A 10049-nucleotide genomic window follows, 5' to 3' on the forward strand; every position below is an offset into this window, starting at 1 on the left:
GTGGTCATCTAAAATGCAGAGTTTTGTAGTGCGGCCAGTTGCCACTGTGGTACAACGCAAACACAAATCCGGATCCCACCGCTGCCACCAATGTTAGAAATGGGATCCCTGGCTGGCCAGGGCTTGCGTCAAAGTCAGTCAGAGACCACCACTTCCACGTCAGGGCAAGGGAGTTACACGCCCAGATAACCCCTGCTCACCCCCTTGGTAACGTAGCACGAGCAGTAAGGCTAAACTCGGAGGCAATGTGAGTTAGGGTGTTTGCGCACGCACCCCCATCAACAACACCCAAGGCCCACCACAAAGGAAACTCCACACAAGGTTATATATAAAAATAGCCTTTGTATTACACCAAAACACATTAGATAAAAACACACAATATACACTGTGCCATCAGGCACGGGCAGAATTTACAGGGGATATGTACAAGACAGGGCCACCTGGACCACTATCAGGAATCAGCACTTTTAGAACTTAGCACTTGGTATAATTAGTACTTAGAACATAGCATATAAATCACTGTAGCACAGAATAGAACATAAAGCCCACAACCAGTAATCACTGGTAACCAGTAGTACCACCTACGCAACCCTAACCACCTTAGGAGAATGTCACACAGGGAACTAGGACCTCACTAGCACCATATGTACTAGCAAGAACAACCACCTAAGTATCACAATACCTGTAGGGGTATAAGCACATTACACATGATGCATCACAACACATTCAGAGGTGTAGGGAAGGAAAACACATGATGCAGAAATCACATAAGCCACCACCTGTGGCAGTCCCTAGGCCAACTGGCCTCTCTAGGGCTAGGACGCCCTGTGTCCCAGTGTCAGGGGTGCCTAAACGTGGCAGCTGCCAACGAAGTGCTGGGCAGCTGTGTAGATAATGGTGGGGAGAACATGAGAGCCTCGCAGGCTCTGAACATATACTTGTCCCCTTTTTGGAGCCTCACTGGGCTCTGAGTAAAGAAATGGCACCACGAGCCTCTCTGGGCTCTCAAAACACACCTAAAACCATGGTGCCCCCGGGGAGCCTTTCTGGGCTCCTAATAAACAAAATGCTGCTCTGAGCCTCCGTGGCTCTGAACGCCAAATGGCCCCGCTGCTGGAGTCCCTCTCCTGGGGACTCGGAAGCCCGGAAACTGCCTTTGAGCCTCTCAGGGCTCCCAACTTAAGCAGTGGCCCGAGCCTCTCAGGGCTCATTAACACAATGCCCCCATTTGGTGGAGTCTCCGCGGCTCTAGAAACAACTGGGGCTCAGTACGCCTCGAGCGTACTCTTCATCAAGGGGCAGTGCGGGCCGTAGTACGCCTCGAGCATACGCTTCATCGTGGCCCTGGTGCGATTCTGTACGCATCTAGCGTACCTGGCGTACGGCGGGACGGTACGGTGACAAAAGGGGGAGCGGCCCGCTGCCTTTCGGGGCCGCTCCGGGAATATGCCCGGACCCCCACAGGGCCTTTACAGAACAGTGGTGCCCTTCTCTCCCAGGTGCCCGCACTCACCGGGCCTCTGCTGTGACTCCTCTCCGGCTCCTCCTGGGACCGGGCTTCTGAAATGGCGGCGGGCGGGGCTCTCTTCCTCGGGAGAGCCTCGCTCAGGACAAGGCCGCAAGAGTCCTGGTTGCCCGGCAACCCTCTGGCCGGGCTTAGCACACGGTAGGCTGACGAATCAGCCAATGGCAGCGCGGCCCTGCTGACGAGCCCCCAGGCTCTGGTCGCGCTGCAGAGGGCACCACGGCAATCTCCTCCAGAAAGCACGGGACTGCTGAGGGGTCGGCTCCCTCTGAATTTTCACCGCCAAAAAGCCGCAGACCTGCAGGGTGGGCACCTGCTTTCTTTACAGGGCAAGGGCCCGTCACACAGCGCTCCCAAGCGCTATGGACCATAAAGCGCCCCTAGGCGCTATAAGCACAAATGAAGTGCTTCCAGGACCTATAGGGGAAAATAAAGCGCTCCCAGCGCTAGGACACAAATTACAGCGCTTTCTGGTGCTTGAGGGCAAGGTCCAGATTCAGCAAAAGCTCCTAGGCAAGCAGGGGGGGCAAGGCTGGGCCCAGAGCCAGCTCACTGGGCCTCCAGGCAGGGAGGCAGTCCAAGTGGCGGTCCTCCTGCCCAGCAACAGCAGCAGCCCCCCAAAGAATCCTGGAAGAGAACAAATTGTAAGGGGACACAGACCCTTTTTATACATTGAAAACCTTTGTCTGAGGTGCAGGGTGGGGGAGAAACCAGTCGCAGCTGGTTTTGGAGCACCCTTGATGTGCTCAGCCCCTCACTGTATTCACTAGGGAGGCTAGGGTCATTAGACGCACCACAGGGGGCGGAGCCAGCATTGTGTGGGGAAAGCCCAGCCCTATTCAGGACCCAGGTGCAGCCCCTCCCTCACATCAGCATGCTAATCTCTCCATTCACCACCGGGGCAGACCCACACAGACTCTTGGAGCCAGGCTCCACAGCCAGCTTCAGCCAATCACACGCCTGCATTCTCACAGCACATTCACAGCCATGTCTAGAAGTGGCACTTCCATACTAGACACACACACGCCGCATACATCATTTCGCAGCATTCAATCACACGAGTCCGCACATACCAGACTCGAGCCTGTACAACCCACGCATCAGGAACTACCAGGGACACATACATTCCCCATGCACTCCTATGGGAGGGCAGGCCTATCTCACCACATGCACAGAGTGCGCACGCACTTTCCACTGGGACACAGTGAAAGTGCGCAGAACCCTAAAATCACCATCACCAGGTCACCATTAAAAGAAAATAGTTTAGGGGTGAACCTGCCAGAAGGGCCAAGTCCAACAATCCCCAAAAAAGTAAAGAACAGCAAAAAAAGAACTAATCAGGCTCCTTTGCTGCTTAGCTCTCTTAAGAGAAGGAGTGCAGTGTGCAAGACATTTGAGAACTATTTCAATGTGGAGTGATACATTTACCAGAACCAATCAGATGGGTTCCATAATCCATAAGGATATGTGGGATCCCCTGAGTTTACTGAAAAATAGGCATGGGTAGATCCGGAACCTCAGTACCCATTCATAGTACCACAAAATTAAGAAGGCATGTAATTGTGAAAAATTGAAAAGTACCACTAGGGGTGTGAGTTTAAAGTTGCATGTACTTTATTAACCACTGCCCTCAAACAATATACTTGAATTCACACGAAAAACTATTTTAAATGTAGAGGGTTCACAGTTCTCATTTGTGTTATGTGGTAGTCAGAAAGGAAGTCCAGCCGCTGCAATTGCATGAGGAGCAACAGAGGAAACGTACATCTTTGAAAAGCAAAAAACAAGAAAGACATCATCTGATTGCATTAAAGCTTCACACTGTAAATAAACAAGAGTTTAGCCTGCAGAAATAAGGAGGTCTCACCTAGAAGGGCACCCTTTTCACTTTCTCCCCAAAGATCAAGAGAAGGAAGCGTCTGGCTAGTGCCAGCAAGTTGTAGGCTCTAGTCAAGGTCAGTTATCTGCTGTTGTACAGCAAGAAGAGAATGTCATGGAAGTAGCAGCAACTTCATAGGGTGTAAAGACAGATCATTCCAGCAAAGAACCCCTGGTATGGAAAGGTTTCATACACACCAGAACGGAGAAGAATGTGTACACCCAAAAGGTGATGTGAAATTTGTGTGACCAGGTCCTGTAGCTTAGACATCCTGGTGTGTACTCATTTGGAATTAGCCATGCACCGAAACCTGTACACCCAAGCAAAAATGGAAATACAGTGCGGGATGAAGGTGTGGAGAAAACAGTCCTTGATGCTGAGGAAGAGAAAGAAGACTGAAGGCTGCTGATATTCTCAATATATTGAAAGAAATGAAAAAGTGTTACATGTTGCAGAAAGATTAATAAAACTGTGCTATGAACCAATACCTAAAAAATACCAAAAATTCTTCATTGCAAGCTTGAAGAAAGAAAAGAGCAAGAAACATTTCAGAAAATAGTTCAAAAAAATAAAAAAATGTATAACCTTAAAAAAGGTTAACATTAGTTTCAAAAAAGGTATAAAAGCCTTAGACACTAATAGCACACTAAAAAGTAGAGAGGTTTACCCACAGCGGGCTCGGGACAGGGCATAACCATAACAAGAGACCAGGCATTTTGTTCAACCACCAGTGCACAAAGCCAAAGGCACAATGCAGGTCTTAAAAGAAGCAATTTCCGTAAAGTATATAAATAATATATGCTGTGACCTGTAAGTTCCAAGTTCAAAGCCTTCCAGAGAGCTCCAGCCTTTCATCCATCTGAGGTTGATAAATCAAGTACCATTGAACAGGAGGATGCTGGCTATTTACAGCTCCTAGATCTGGCAAATCTCCAACAGGAAAGACTAAATAAATCAATTTGTTTATAGAATTTAAAGAGGTAAGTATTGCAGAAAGTGAATCCTCATCTGAGATCAAGGTTCATTAATGTTACAGCATCCCTCCAAATCTAAAGGCATTGCTTGACTTAAAATATAAGTTATGAGTCTTGGACCTATATGTAAATTGTATTTGGATCCTTCAAACAAGACTGCTGCAGATAAACATGGCATTCGATGGCTTCCATGTTTCATGTGATTTAGTGGCACAGCATGATCTAAACAGGATTGCATGTGTGTGAGTGTGTGCATTAGTTAAATTATGTTAACAGCATGTGTAAAGCACGTTTCTGCCGTACATAGGGTTTAAGAAGTACTTTCCAAAACAGGGTGGCCTTGCAGCACTGCTGTGGGGTTTCTCATTCACCACAATCATTGGGGGTCTTGCCAGATATATCAAGTATGGGTTTGGTAAATGTCATCGCAAATTGTGTCCCCACTTTTACCAAATCCATTCTGTTTTTGCAAACCGACCTATGTATTAGTAGGTCGGTTCACATATATCCGATTAGTAGTGGGTCATAATTCGACATACCTCATGAATATTAATGAGGTAGGTTACACATAGTGACCCACTATCAATCACAGCCATCACAGGAATGGTGGCCAGTTGAAGTCAGCAGACCACCATGACTGTGATTGCTTTTAAATAAAACAACTTTTTTCTAAATGCAGCTCATTTTCCTAGAAGCAAAACCGGATGCATTAAAAAAAAAGAAAAAACATATGTTAAACAAACTTTTTTTAGGAGTAGGCAATGGTCCCATGATCCGAGGGTTAGTGACTATAAAAAAAGACTTTGTACACCAGGCCCCTGATTCCTCAAAACAATTCTATGAGTTGGCGTTGTGACTAGAGGTTTATATGAGTCTTACTCATAAATTTCCAGGATTAAGGCTTGCTTGTGCACATTTTTTATGAGTAAGTCCGTCTTACTCCTGGATATTACCCACACAAAATCCTTTGGGAATCAAGCCTGGGTATTCATGTTAACTCACTTCTGAGAGTCGAGCAAGACATACCTAATCAGAGAAAAACTTTAGTAATGATGGGCTCACTAGGCAGATGTAACTCACACTGTTGCTTGGCGTAAGGTAAAAATACTAAATGGCTACAGAAGCAGGCCTGGCTATTCAGTTGCAACCTTACCAGTGACAAGAAGATTGTAGTAGGTCAACTAGCCAGTGAGTGGTGACATATGTAGAAAAAGGGAAGATTAGGGCCCGGCAAGTGGGTACCCTTGTCAGGTCAACATGGCGGTTACAAACTGCACACAGACACCGTAGTGGCAGGTCTGAAAACCCTTTAGAGGGCTGCTTGTGTGGGTTTCACAATCCAGTGCTGCAGGCCCACCAGTAGCATTTGACTTACAGGCCCTGGCACTCTTAGTGCACTTTACTAGAGACTTACTAGTTAGTCAAATAGGCCAAGAGATAAAACTAGGGGTGTGCGAAATTTGTGAAAATGTTCTTTTGCATAATTATGTGAAATACTTGAAAAATGATGTCAAGTAATGTGAAATGCAGAACCAGCCTTTGGTATTATTTTTTAGAATGAAATGCGCCTAGTTGAGCCAAACTTGGACCTTGCCTTACTACCCATGTCCAGCTAAGATGGTCTTTTATTTGCCTGCTAAAAATAGTCGAGGGGAAGAAACACATCAATATTATACGTACAATGTAGTCATGCTGTAAAGGCCACAGACTCCGGATTCTAATTATGGATTTTTATTATAAGGCCAAAAATATTTATATATATATATATATATATATATACACACCGTAAAATCAGCGAATATAGGTACAGGAAAATCAATACAGAGCCAAATCTACGCATCTAATTGATTCGGCAAAAGAGACACAAAACAATAAATTCCAAGATTAATACACAACCCAAAATGGAGGCGGAATCCAAATCCCTTTTCATTGAGAAACAAAGCATGAAATATCTTTCCCTGCACAACTCTCATGAATGATGGTTCTAGTTTGTTCACCTATCTTAGGGGCCGATTAGGACTGCTGTTTTTCCGCATCCTCCGGGCCGGCGGAAGTGTCCGCCGGCCCGGAGGATGCGGAAAAACCGCTGCGGAGCCTTCAAAGACCCCCCGCCAGATTAGGATGGCTGGGGGGTCAGGAAGTCCGTCCGCAGCTTTTCCGCCTTCTGACAGCGGCGGAAAAGCTCTAACATGGCTGGCGGTGTCTATCAGATACCGCCAGGCATATTAGGATGGTGTCAAAAACATGCTTTTCCACGGCGGCTTTTCCGCCGTGGAAAAGGATACGGACTTTCACTTCGGGGGCCCGTTGTGGGCCCCCTGGGTGAAGGGGGGGTGAGGGGTGCACATGGGGGGTACCTATGGTACCCCCCTGCATTTGTGTGCACACAGCAGCAGGCACTGCGCGGTGCCTGCCGCTTTGTGCATGCAAATGCGATGCATGCATTTTTAACCTTGCGGCGGGTGCAGCTTGAAGCTGCACACGCCGCAATGTTAAAGATAGAGGATGTGACCGCCACCCTGGCGGTCACATCCTAATCTGCTCGGAGGGAACGCCGCAGCCCCTGCGGACGTTCCCTCCTCCTCAGGGGTCGCGGACGGACTCAAGTCCATCCGCGATCCTAATCGGCCCCTTAGTTCTCAAAGGTGTCAGCACGTGTAGACTTCCTTAGAAGTACTCACGTCAAATGGGTCAAAATAGCTTAAGAGTTCGCTCCTAAGATGCTCCTTCTGCACCGAAAATCTAGAAGTCTGCGTTTCTGTCCCTGCACACAATACAAAAAGGATAAGTTCAGCCCCCCTAAATATATCACGTGACAAATTATTCACTTCTTCAATACACTGGTAGTTTTCCATGGCTTCTTTAATTAAATCTTCTTTGCTTCTTTTGACCTTGGAGTGTAGATAGGCCAGGCACAGACTATATCCTCCCCTTCACTTCTCAGACTGTTTAAAGACATTCCAGTTATCCCCCTAAAACTAAAATAATAAGGATGCATTCCTTTTACCTACAATGGGATGAAAACATACTATTCTAGCACAAATAAAGATACATTTAATTAATTATACAGTAGTTGAGGAACCAAAACCGTAAACACCCTGCAGTTTGAGGCCTAGACTGCAGGCAACTATAATACATGATTACATTATTATGAATATAATGTCTCCCTACATAGGTGCATATAGACATACTGATGTCTTCTATTACATGTGAATTCTATATAACGTGCACATTACATTGTTTGGTTAACGTGTAGAATAAATGCATTTCAAACATAATACAGAATGATACTAAAGCTAATGCAGGTGCGTTAATTCATGAGTATAGTGCACCCCTAGAATTAGAGTGCTATATGTGCCCTATCACGCCTTCCCATCCGTTTTGGATGAAAAGATGTATTTTGTTTTAAAAAGTGCGAGAAACATAAGCACTGATAACAGCAGTCTCTTTCTTTCTGGTCATTTGCATTGTTCCCATGAAATTGCATGATATTTTTTCTGCGAGTAGCACATACTTACTCAACATGAAATAATGGTATCATTTCAGGAATTTCGCTTAACAGGCAGAACATGAAATTTTGCGAGATTACACCTGCATAACGGAAATTTCTCCGGGACCTACATACATTACTCACAAACAATCTAAAATGCTTTTTGCGGCCTACAGCAACTAAGCAGAATATGACTAGCCTTTTTTTCTTTATCCTTTATATATTTATTTATAAGACCCAACAAAACAATCACTACACTTAGTGACGCCGTAGAATTAAAAGCATCATCAACTTCCTTCTGATTGCCCTTCAACAATTTTCAATGACATTCTGGTTAGTCAGTTAGAAGACATTGAGGTGAGGGACACAGTGCTTAGCTAGATTTCTTTGTTTTCAGAGGATGTCGCAAATGATGGGTCAATACCTTCTCGTCTTTTGACAACATGTACCTTTATGTGGAAATCAAGAGGGCTTCTCTTTTAGTTCAGTTTACTTAACATTCACCTAGGTTTGAGCTATGAAATGAGGCCTCAAATTTGACAACTATGTACACGATAGCTGAATGTCTAGAAATGCCACAATTGGGTTTTCTTTACTCAGAGCCTGTGTTCTAACTATTGATTGCTGGATAACAATCAACTAGTTAAAACGCAATGGCATTAAAGACAGAAGTCCTTTTCTCTGGCGGTCACTAACAATATGATCCACTGAGATTTTGCCTGTGTCCAACACCATCTAGATCTGTTCATGTTTTGCGAATTCTACTTTATGCTAATTTGACTATGGGAATTCAACTTGATGCTAATGTATTTTTGCATGCTGAGGCAGTCTCAAGAACATCTATCTTCCAAATTAAGATAATGCAGAAAAGAAAGTGCTTTCTATCTTTCTTTAGAAACTTTGAAGCACAATAAAATTATTATAACAATTTCTACGGTGGTTTAACAAATTACTGAGGGCCTCATTTTGAGTGTGGCAGTGTGGGAGTATGCTGTCATGCCACTGCCCTGCTCCCACAGTGCTAAACCTCAGTGCCGGCCACCTGCCAGATTACGAGTTATCTTGTGGTCTGGCAGGCAGCCCTATGGCGTTCCCCTGGTGTTGACTATTAAACAGGCACCTCAGTGGGAGCGCCAAAGGCCCGTTCCTGCACGGCATGGACTATAAAGTCCATGATGTTCAGGAAAGGGGGTGGATGCAGACAGGGGGGCACACCATGTGCCCCCCTGCATGCATCTCATGGCCCAAAGGGAACAAGGGGCCTGGTAGGGCCCCCTAAGATTCCTCACTGCCACCTATTTCATGGTTGTCTCACCGCCATGAAAACGGTGGATGTGAGGAAACTTGTAATATGATTGGCGGTGCTGCAGCAGCACCCCCAGCATATTGTGGCCCTCAGACCACTGCATTACTTCCAGGGATCACGGATCCCTGGCTTTCACGGCAGTCCTGTTACGATCCGACTGCCGTACTCGTAATACGACAGTCGGACCACTGGTGCGGCAGTCCACGACCACCACTGCACCTCCACTGTGAGTTTGGCCATCCCATGGGTCACCAAGCCCGTATTTAGGCCCTTAACCATTTGCCTGCAGTGTTTCCAGATGCTGGAACTCATTTTGCCACTGGCACTCCCAAAGATCTAGACATCCCACCAGTCTTTGCTTACTGTCATTGGTTGCTGATGGGGCAATTAATACACATTCTATCTCTCCGTATGGTATGTGATGCACTTTTATTGTATTTAGGCATCCTTATTCATACTTTGCTTCCAGATCTACATCCCAAATCGTGCATTGCAGTTTCCTTCAATTTGTTTACTTCTGACTCACATTTTTTAAAAAGAAGCTCATTGCCAGTCAACCTCTGGAACAGACTTAAAAAGTCTATAACCAAAGGAAAATGTACTGAGGTTCACTCAAAGGATGTTACTGCCTTTAGTGTATTGCACCTTTTCATATTAGGGGGACTGAGAGTTGATAGCAGCTAGTTGGTGCACAAGTGCACATGCATTTTTGTCTGTGCTTTAGAGAGGTGCCTGCAGATGTGCCTCATGTGTGGAAGTCCATCTGCTCAGCAAACAGTGTCCTCCCCACAAGATGGAGTTTTGCTTCAGGTTCCCTTCACCTTACACACATATGCCTATTAAGATCTCCAAAACATAGGACCAGCATACCTGAA

Source organism: Lissotriton helveticus, chromosome 8 (genome assembly GCF_964261635.1).
Source record: "Lissotriton helveticus chromosome 8, aLisHel1.1, whole genome shotgun sequence".
In the NCBI taxonomy this organism is placed as follows: Eukaryota; Metazoa; Chordata; class Amphibia; order Caudata; family Salamandridae; genus Lissotriton; species Lissotriton helveticus.